Here is an 11,576-nt window from a genome sequence, read left to right on the forward strand (position 1 = left end):
AACAGTGATTGCTTTTAGAAAGTGATACTGAAGACTAGAAATAGAGGAGAATTTTTACATTTTATTCTGCACCCTTTTTCAATCTTTGATTTAAACAAAAACTTTAAACATCTACTGCTTTTCTAATTAAAAAAAAATAGTTTACATGACGTTTTAAAATGAATGTTACTGGAGGTAATGACATATAAACCCCATTTGAGAGATATAAATAAATGCTATAATCTACCTATTTTATAGCTCAACAATTATTCTTTCTTAAAAATGACAATTTCCATATCTATTTATAAATGCTTGTTATAAGGCAAGACTGATAAAGGATAGCCATTGACCAAGGATACAATTGTAAGAAGTATAATTCTACCAAAAAAGTTACTCTAAGATCATATTTAGCTTAACGGTGTCTCTGAGTTAAGAGGTTCCTTTGCTTTTTGTAAATCATCCTGAAATGATGATAGTTACTATGTCAGAAGGAAATATAGGCCTCAATACCAGCCTGTTTCTATGAGCCATGACATAAAGTACGACCACAGCAACAGTTAAGCATTCATAGAAAGCCAGAGTACAGCCAGCCTCTTATGTCTCCGTGAAGCACTGGGCTTAAGCAACTTGGCAAGGCTGTTTAAGAATGTGTTGACGACTAAATGAAGTCACAAGGCAGAAACAACTAGGTGGTGGGCAGAAATCAATCTTATCATCCAACAGTTAATATAAGAACTTAGAGACCCCTAGGAGTCTTTACGAATCTGACACAAGAAAAAATCCACAACTCAGAAGAAAAAAAGTCCCTTGTCAGGTCATATCCCAGTTCCAACTGCTTCATTTTACTTATTTGAGTGCAATGGATAAAACTCCAACAATAGAAAGTCTCCTGAACACTGGTAGCCTTCATTTCTGTTCAGATTAAAAAAAAAAAGTTCTCATACCACTGTTAACCATTCTTTTATCTTTCTTCTCCTTTGTTTTCCTTTCAAATAACTTTATAAAATGGGAGAGAATCGATGATTCTAGCTGATGATTGCCTGCTTTATTATTCCAAAACACATAACTTTGTTCACAGAAAAAAAATCAAGGATTTAATATCTAAAGTCATCAAGTATATATAATGTAGATAAAAAACAGAAAACATCGGGAGTACTCAAGTCATTTTAAAACCTTAAACACCTAGAGCAACTTATGCCCTGGTGGACATCTACCCAGAGGTGGAACGCTGTAATTAGGATGGGGTTCACAACGCCAGATCAGCCCGCATGAATGTAGTCTACACTAAATGTATACTCTGGCTTTGTTTTACATGTAAAAGTGGTTCTCCCCTCACCCATACCCCCAGGTCATTAAGGAGAAAATGGAGGCATAATGTGTTTTAAGGGACTGTTTCTTCTCTGAAGCCATATTTCAAGGTAGCATAAAAAAAGAGCTTTGGAGATCTGGTTCCATCCTATATGACAGCTCGTGTTTGTTTAAGATGATACCGTAAGCGAGAGGCAAGAAAGGAAAGACTTTTAAAAAAATGAATGCAGCCCTATTTGGTAAGCAAGATCATTAATGTAGTATGTACATGTTAGGATCTCCCGATAAGTTTCTTCTTTGCCCACACACCTTAATCTGTTCCCCCTTTTAACCCTTGCCCCTCGCCCCCTCCCCAATTTCCCAGCTCTCCAATAGAAGAGTATCCTTTTGGAAACCAGTCTGTTAGAAATATATTTTTGCTCATTACCTGTCAATACAATTTGCCGTCCAGAGATTTAATTTACTCCTTGTATTCTATCATATCACTCGTGTCAGAAAGTATTATAGATTTTCACTTTAAAAAAGCTAGTTTTCATCTAATACCCTCTTTGCCAAATGGAAAGGTCTATTCTTATCCGTTTCAAACCCTAGAGCATCTGATGTAATGGATACTCATCTTCTTAAACCTTTCTCTTCCTTTGGTTTCTCTTTATTATTCAATCTTCATTCACCACCCACCTCTCTGTTTCTTCTCTATTCCTTCCTTGCTTCATCTTCCTCCTTGTGTCTAATGTTGCTGCTCCCCCAAGGTCTGAACTCAGGTTTCCAGACTTCCTTCCCTCCTCTTCCCTCATGCTGTTGACTCTCCCACATCATCATTTTCCTGCCAGACTTTTGGTCATGCTCAAGCCCATGTTGCCAATGGTCTACATATGTCTTCACCTGGATGCCTCCCAGACACCTCATTACCTCAGGCTGAAATAGAACTCATCAGACAGAAACAGCATGCATATCGGTGGAAGGGTCATACTCTAGGGTCCCTAAAACACAGTTGTCATTGCAAACTCCTCCCTGCCATTATCGCTTACATTCAATCTGTCACCAAGCCTCATCTTTTCATCTCTGAACACACCTCTTGGAGTCCCTGCTTATTCTCCATTGCCGACGCCACCAATACAGAGCAAACTCCCGAGCCTTCTCATCTTGAATACATTGGTGTACTCCTAGCCGCTCACTCTTGCCTCTGAGATCTCACTCCCATCAATCTATTTTACAGACCTCCAGTCTATGCCCTTCCTAAAGCTTCAAGTCCATTATGCCATCATTCTCCCTCTTCAAAAACTTAAAATAGCTTTCAGTTGCCCACAACTGTCAATATTCCTCCCAGGATTTCAAGACTCTCCATTCATGTGAAAAGAATCTTCCTAGGGGGCTTGCTCAAAAGGTAAGTACAGAGCCACAGATTCAGAATGGGGAGCAATGGATGAAATACAGAGGTAGCATCTGTAATTTTCATAAGCACCCCACATGATTCTAATGCGGATGTTCCCTTATTTGGCTAAGTAACACTGAGCTGATCCATTCCTTTGAGCCACCTACCCCCCTTTAGTTAGGCCAATGGTATCATTATTTTATACTTCTTTTCAAATTCTAGTCATTCCTGAAAGTTCCATTTCTTCCTTTTCCATGAAAACTCTTTCCAACAGCTTCAGGTGAAATTAGTACCACAGTCTTATCCTTGCTTCCCAGACAAAAACCATTAGATCCATTTACCAAGTGTGTACTAGCTCCCTATTATGAGCCAGGCACCATGATAGGCACTTGGGATAGAGAAATGTACCAAAATGCCAGGCCTTAAGGAGTTCATAGTCTAATGGCAGAGACAAGAACATCAGTGACTCCTGTGCAGAGTGATAGGTACCAGGTAGCCAGAGGAGTCAGGAGCACAGAAGGGAGGGGACACTGCCGATTTTGAGTTGAGTGAAGTTTAATCAGAGTTTTGAAAAAAGCAAGCAAGGGGACAAGGACAGGGAACTGTCCCAGGCCGAGGACGACAGTGTGGAGGAGGGAGCAAAGGTGAGCGATGTATGCTCTCCCAGTACTTGTAAATTCTTTGGTGGGGCTGGGCCAACAGTCTAGTACATTCATAAAATGCCAGAAGCAGATATAAACTTAAAGACCATCAGTTAATCCTTATATTACAGATGGAAAAAGAAAGCCCCAGGGCCATGCACTGACTTGTCCAAGGTCTCTGGCTTTGGCAAAGTCCGTGTTCTTCCCACTACATTATGTTGCTCCTCTTGGCCTATGTTTGGGGTGCATCTAAAGTCCTGTTTGCTGATTATGAAATAAAACACAAATTAAAATGAAACTAGCATGGTGATATAAAAATACTGGGTTTCACGAAAATAGGTTTCCAAGTCTATTTCTGCTTCTAATATGTAGGGTAACTTTGAGCAAGACATTTTCTTTCTCAGGGTCTCCATTTCTTCATGTGTCAAAAGGCTGAATTAGATCATCCTGAGTATCCCTACTGGCTCTTATAGGTCACTCTATAAATACATCATTTTTTAAAAATTTATTTTTAACATCTTTATTGGAGTATAATTGCTTCACAATGGTGTGTTAGCCTCTGCTGTATAACAAAGCGAATCAGCTATACATATACACACATCCCCATATCCCCTCCCTCTTGCATCTCCCTCCCACCCTCCCTATCCCACCCGGCTAGGTGGTCACGAAGCACCGAGCTGATCTCCCTGTGCTATGTGGCTGCTTCCCACTAGCTATCTATTTTACATTTGGTAGTGTATATATGTCCATGCCACTCTCTCACTTCGTCCCAGCTTACCCTTCCCCCTCCCTATGTCCCCAAATCCATTCTCTACATCTGCATCTTTAGTCCTGTCCTGCCCCTAGGTTCTTCAGAACCCTTTTTTTTTTTTTAAGATTCCAGATATATGTGTTAGCATACGGTATTTGTTTTTCTCTTTCTTACTTCACTCTGTATGACAGTCTCTAGGTCCATCCACCTCACTACAAATAACTCAATTTCGTTTCTTTTTATGGCTAAGTAATACTCCGTTGTAAATAAATCATTTTAAATAAAATGTATGATGTGGTCTTTGGTCTAATCACACCTTGCTTCTCATTTCTCATAAGAAAAGAAGCAAAGGTCGTTAAGATTTTCTGTCCATTTACACCCTCAATTAACTAAACAGTGAATGTGTGACTGCATGTACAATAGGACGGCAAGGAGAAGGAATCAGCATGGGCTGGAGGGGTCTTGGTGGAGGTGAGATCTGGACTGTCCTGTGTAAGAGGTGCCGACTTGCAGCAAGACAGGAGGGTGTTCCAGGAGGAAGGAAACAGGAGCAGGGCTAGGAGTCGTGGCTACACCCGGGGCCTTGTGGGAACCAGGTGCTGGGGCAGGGTCTGGGTGGGAAGCGTGGGAGTCAGGGGGAGCCGGATGGAGGAGACAGTTGTCACACCAGGCTACGGTAAGACTCCATGCAGGAGCCGAGGGGAAGGTTCAGGAGACCGAGTTGGCCAACGGGGACGAGAAAGGTCCAGGAGCCCGTTTCATTCAGCACTGAATAGGTCCTGAGGGTTCAGACTTAGGAAAACATGTTCTTAGTCTCACATCCTTCTGTTTTGGTTAGGTGTTCCATAATTGCTTAATAAATTCCCAGAACTATAAATGGTAACAACATGAAACACTATGGACCCATACAATGACCTTGTTGAAATCAGTGATATTTTAAGCATTAATAAAAGGTCTGATGAATATAAACCGTTCTCTGTCTCCTGGAAGGCTAACAGTTGAAAGTTTTGCTCAGTTGCTGATAAGCCATCTGTTCTGTCTTCTCCACTTTTATATCTTAGTTTCTATATTTTGTCTGATGTTAATTGGATTTGATCTCATTACTCTGATGTGTTTAGGGTAAACAAACTTAAATTCTTTTTAGAGAAGGATGGGGCATAAGTAATCACTAAAGTTTATCTGGCTCACTCTTCAATATCACATAATAAATAATGACAAAGTAATTTCACGCATACTGCACTTTTTAAAAGAGGGGCTGATTATAAACCAAATCCCATTAATCCTAATTCAAGTTAACAAACCTGCATTTGTGTAGCATTTTAGGGATTATAATTTTTTTTTTTTTTTTGGCCGTGCCACGTGGCTTGTGGGATCTTAGTTTCCCCAACCAGGGCTTGAACCTGGCCAGGCCCTGGGCAGTGAAAGTGTGGAGTCCTTAACCACTGGACTCAGAGAATTCCCCCAATTTTTAAAAAATTGTGGTAAAATATACATAACATAAAATTTACCATTTAAACAATTTTTAAGTGGCATTAAAATACAGTCACAATGTTGTGCAACCATCACCAGAACTTTTCCATCAATCCAAACTGAAACTCCGTACCCATTAAACACTAACTCTGCATTCCTTCCTCCCGCCAGGCCCTGGTAACTTCCACTCTACCTTCTGTCTCTATGATTTTGCCTAGGTACCTCGTATAAGTGGAATCATACAAAATTTGTCCTTTTGCGTCTGGCTTATTTCACTTAACATAATGTATTCAAAGTTCATCCATGATGTAGCATGTGTCAGATTTCATTCCTGTTTAAGGCTAAATATCTTCCATTGTTTGTATGGACCATTTTTTTTTGGCTGTACGCAGGCCTCTCACTGTTGTGGCCTCTCCCGTTGCGGAGCACAGGCTCCGGATGCGCAGGCTCAGCGGCCATGGCTCACGGTCCCAGCCTCTCCGCGGCATGTGGGATCTTCCCGGACCGGGGCACGAACCCGTGTCCCCTGCATCGGCAGGTGGACTCTCAACCACTGCGCCACTAGGGAAGCCCTAGACCATATTTCATTTACCCATTCACTTGTTGATGGCCATTTGGGTTGTTTCCACCTTTTGGCTATTGTGAACATTGGTTTGCAAATCTTTGTTGAGTCATTGCTTTTACTTCCTTTGGGTAGAATTACAGATGGAAATTACAGAAGGAGAATTGTTAAATTATAAGGTAATTCTATTTTTAACTTTTTGAGGAACCACGATATTGTGTACCATTTTACATTCCCACCAGCAAGTCACCAGGGTTCCAGTTTCTCCACATCCTCATCAACACATATTAGTTTCCATTTTTAAAATAATAGCTAACCGGGGCTTCCCTGGTGGTGCAGTGGTTGAGAGTCCGCCTGCCGATGCAGGGGACATGGGTTCGTGCCCCGGTCCGCGAAGATCCCACATGCCGCGGAGCGGCTAGGCCCGTGAGCCATGGCCGCTGAGCCTGCGCGTCCGGAGCTTGTGCTCCACAACGGGAGAGGCCACAACAGTGAGAGGCCCAAGTACAGCTAAAAAAAAAAAAAAAAAAAAAAAGTAATAATAATAATAATAGCTAACCTCATGATGTGAAGTAAAGTTATTTTTTTAAATGTGCACATCATCTTCCTTGATCCATTCAACACCTGACAAAGAGCTTCTGCAGGGCAGATGTCCTATCATCCATTCCTTGTCCCCATGCCTTACAAGTAGGAAATTCTCAATAAATGTTTATGGAATGGATGAAGGTAGATTTAAGGAACAGACACCAATTCTGTAAGCAGGAGCAGGCACTAATTGTTATTCTCATTTCACAGAAGAGGAAATTGGGACTCAGAGCATTAAGTGACTTGATTGAGGTCAAACTGCTGACTTGGTACTGCCAGAAAGAGGTCAGGTCCAGGTCTTCGAGCTCTAAAACTAGAGACTAGTGCCAAGGGTGAATGTCAGTCCACTGAAACAGTACCAATATTCTGACTCTGCAGCATGGCTCTGTAAGGGACAGGGCCTGCACAGTAAGGACACAAGGAAGCAGGTTGGAGAAAAAGGGGTGGCTCAGACCATCAGCCATTTATGCCTAGGATTCAAGGAACCTGGATCGAATCTCAGAGCCACGGTGTATCCGCACATGTGCAATCCAAACATAACAGAACTTCATGGGAGAGATTTCTGGTACCAAGTAGACTCCTGGAATACTGCTGATAGGAAAACCATTACTACCTCAATTCATGGGAAAGGGTAGTACTGGTACTAATTCCAACAGGCGTATCCAGTAACCTGATAATCCTCCCGTAAGGAAAAGAAATTGTGAAAGAGTTAATAAGCTTCTGCCTCATGCAAAGGGAAATCTATTGCAAAAAGGAAATCCCCAAAGATTAAAAAAAAAGTGTATAAAATAGTCAAAGATCAAAAACTGATGAAAAGACACACTGCTTTCTTTACCCTGTGTACCTTTTTACAGACCTATTTGTATCTAGATCTACCAGCAGATATCCTATTATTCTATTAATTCCTTGCATCCCAAGAGGGTTTGTTTGTTTATTATGCTAGAAACATATTTCTCAGAGATATTGCTCTTTCTAGGATTCCTTAGCCCTATATCTGCAGGATCAAATAGGTGTTAATTAATATTGGGTTTTATGTCCTTAGACCATTAGCCCAATCAAGACTGATTCATGAAATGTATATTTTTTCAGAGCACATGATTTGTCAAGAACTTTAGAATTGGCTTTTGAAAAGTGCTGTTATAAGAAAAATCTCACTGTAGCTATTTTTAATTCCTAACTAATGGTCCATATTTTAAATAATACTCAATATAAATCTCAGGCAGGACTATAACTGCCTTTTAGAATTAATTTGAGTAGGATTTGAAGCATGTATGCTCCATAAAGCAGGCAATGAGCGCTTAGTAATTATTAACTATTAAGAAAAGGGTAATAGAGAATTAGATTTTAGTTGTCCCTTAAATATCAGCACAACCAAACTTAAGTGCAAAATTTCTAACTCAAATGATTGCATCTGGGCCAGGCACGTAGCCCCCATGTCATAGTCAACAACTGTTTTCTGAACATCTCCATGTGCTGTAATTTTCTTTTTTTCCTCTGTACCACCCCTCACAGGATCCAAATAGTTTTTCTCAGTTTAGATAACTGTGGGCAGGATGGTGCCAATTGTCTTTTAAAAGTTAAGTGTTAATCAGGTAGAATTCAAGATTGTCCCTACACAAGTATCACTCGTTCACTCAATTTGGATAAATGCTCCTAGCTTGGGGAGAAAAAGGTAGACTTAGAGGCAGCCCCTCGGAACCTGCACAGAATGTTGTATGGCCCTGGGAGTGTGAAAGTGGATATATGATCTGCAGGTGGAGAGGGGAGAAGAAATGCTGAGGGATCTAATGGCAGGGAGTTGGTACCAGGTCACTGTCACAGGGGCTGTTTGAGCATTTGCAGCACGGAAAGGAAACCTGTGCCAGCCTCACTCCCACCTGCCAGTCTTCTTCCCCCACTCCCTCCCCCGAGTGAGGCCCACTCAATCCACAGTACAGCTCTACTGCACCAAGAAGGGTCCCAGCAAGCAGGGCCTGTCCCAGCAAGACTGTCCCTGTCCCTGTGGGACCCCTACTGAGGGTTATAGGGGCCCATGAGAGATGCCCCTATGTATTGATGTGGAAGGAGATGATGAGTTGAGGAGGTCCCTCCCCCCATGCAGAAGTGAAGAGAAAGGAACAAAATGGGTTCTTAGAATGGCCTGTGGGTGAGTACCTCTTTGTGCTGTCAGTTCCCTTCATCTTCCAGCTCTGGGTATACCTAGTATGGTTTCATCCAACTGCCAAGATCCTGGAATTGAGGGAGGCTGGTGAATGGTGCCAAACCACAGGAGCAGAAGCAGGAGCTGTAGGAAAGGGGCTAGTGTGCCTCCAATGTCAGCATTTGGGCCTTGTTGGCATCGAGGGAGAAGTACACTGGGGCCATTGTACTGTAGATGAGGCTTTTTGGACCGAAAGTTTGAACTTTTGATGAATGTGGGAAGCGTTCAGCAAAAATTCAATTCAACCAGCCATTAATACATATTCACTCCGTGCAAGGCATTGTGGGAGGCTTCTTCAAGGGAACTGGAGATGACTAGGATGTGACCTCCATCCTCAAGAGGTCTGAGGACTCTCAAAAGAGTAGGGAAAACAGATCCACAGATATTTATACAGTGACATAATGCCACTGACTGTTACTGACACATAACAAACACCCTGGGCTGGGTCCACTGGCGAGAAGAAGGAGGATTCTGGCCCTTGGGGGTCATCCAACACCCATCCATTCACCATTTCACAAAAATGTATTTGAATATTCCATTTTAGACCTGCTAAGCTTAAGACTGATGTGACACTTAAGTGAAGACACTGAAGTTTGGAGCTCAGAATCTAGACTAGAAATATAAATCATGGATTAAAGGCAATGGATGAGATCACCAAGCAGCAAGTGTGGTGAGAAAAGAATACCCAGAAGGATACATGTGGGGGTAGGAGGGGCTGGTGGGCAGTAAAGGAGGAAGAGGAGACAGCCAAGGAGTTGTTGCATTGTTTTAACTGCTGATGCTGTATTAACAGAAAATGTATCTCTAAAGATGTGAAACACAGCTGGTCCTTTTATAGCAATGATGATGATGGGATATAGCATGAAGACCAGCTCAACAAGCGAGAGCGTTCTGTAGCCCACAGTGGCGTAAGGATGACAGCTTTCCACCCAGTCCGTGAGGCGCCGTGCTCAGCACTTCACACATGTTACTGCTCTGTAGTCAGCCCTCACTGCACCCTTCCAGTCGGGAATTACCATGGGGCACAGAGAAGTCGGGTCGATTGCCCCGATCTCGTGGCCAGCAGGAACTAAGTCAGGATTCCACCTCACCTCTCTAGCTGCCCAGGCCTTGCATAGATGCTCACTGGTTTCAGAACACACAGCCTGTGGTGTGTCTGAATTCATGGGACAGGGCCTGTACAGGGTCTGTGAGGAAACCTCCTACCTTCTACAGAAAGCTAACAAGTCAAGCATGGCACTATGTTGATATGCTTCAACTGTGTTAGGTATTAAGTAGCAGTTATCAAACCAGTTTCTCCTTTCATGACTTCACTAACACTTCTCTCTTTGGGTCTCTTTCGCTCCCACCATCTCCCAGGTTCTCTTGTACTCGTTTCAGTCTTCTTTTCCCCAAAACTAATAATACATGCTCTACTCTCTGGTCCTCTCTCCTATATCTGCTTCTCCCTCTGCTCTTTCTCCGCCTTATCTTCTCCCTTCTAAATTTAACATGCAAATTGCAATTCCTCTCAGTTTTCAAGTTTACCATCTTGATGCTACAGCTTTCTTTTTGCCACCACTTTCCTAAATTCTGAAGCAAAGTCCTGATGGTGAGATTGAAAGTCATTTATAAATTTTGTAGTGGTCTCAGTTCACAAGCAGCTACTGTGGACACTGAGGGCAAGGCGACTCTGTCTTCCTTCTTTGATGGTCAAATCAGCTTCACTACTATCAGTTAATTTTATCTCCAACTAATTTCAAGCACTCCCTCCCAACAAAACAAACTGAGTACTTTGTTATATACTATCCAATCTATCATCCTCTTCCTCTCCTTCTGGGGTGGGATGGGAAGCCAGCCTGCTGTTGGAAATCATTCTCCCAGATGGGCAAAGACGCCGTCCCTGTGCATGTATGTTCCTGTGTGGGCACCTGGGCAGGCATTCTGGACCACCCCATCTCTCATCCACACCCTCTCCCCTCCTCCCACCAAAAGCCCCACATCCTCTCACCAATCTCCTGACTTACTTTTGAAGCATTTCTCTGTCTGGCTTGTCTATCTCCATACAGGCTGATGTAAATATGTGATTTTTATATGTATTTATCAATGTTTGTTTCAGTTTGTATTTTTTGTGGGTACAGTCCTATGTGTTCGAGCATGCGGAATACACACATGCTGACACCTGCACCTATGTGGGTTCAGTTCCAGATGACGCAACAGGAATATAATGGCAATTGAACATTTGCACATAAATACAACATACACGATACCTGGGGGGAGGGGGAATGTCTGTGGGTTTACTTACCAACAGGGTTTTAATTTGCATGGGGAAAGGGAGTTGCACTGCACTAACAATAAATTAGCTTATTTATGGGCCACTGTCAGTGATTCCCTTACAAATCACATTACCTAAATATTTCTATCTGTGGCCTGACATGCCACGTGGTCTGAGTTGATAATAGCAGTACTGAGCCATGCTCTCTACAGGCAATATATGAAAGAAAATAACTGCATGGTTGAAAATATGCTAAGGAGCTTAAAGAAAGCAATTACAAAACCTCTTAAGGGGCTTCCCTGGTGGTGCAGTGGTTGAGAGTCCACCTGCCGATGCACGGGACACGGGTCCGTGCCCCAGTCCGGGAAGATCCCACATGCCGTGGAGAGGCTGGGACCGTGAGCCATGGCCGCTGACCCTGTGCGTCCGGAGACTGTGCTCCGCAACAGGAGAG

At 42.7% G+C, this 11,576-nt stretch overlaps 1 protein-coding gene across 1 annotated transcript in view; it reads right to left on the reverse strand.

Annotated features, from left to right (window-relative positions):
* Window positions 1-11,576, reverse strand: part of MCF2L2 (MCF.2 cell line derived transforming sequence-like 2) — a 219,612-nt gene that overhangs the window by 49,980 nt on the left and 158,056 nt on the right. The gene's annotated exons all lie outside the window — the stretch shown is intronic.

This window comes from Stenella coeruleoalba (assembly GCF_951394435.1).
Source record: "Stenella coeruleoalba genome assembly, chromosome: 5".
Lineage (NCBI taxonomy): Eukaryota > Metazoa > Chordata > Mammalia > Artiodactyla > Delphinidae > Stenella > Stenella coeruleoalba.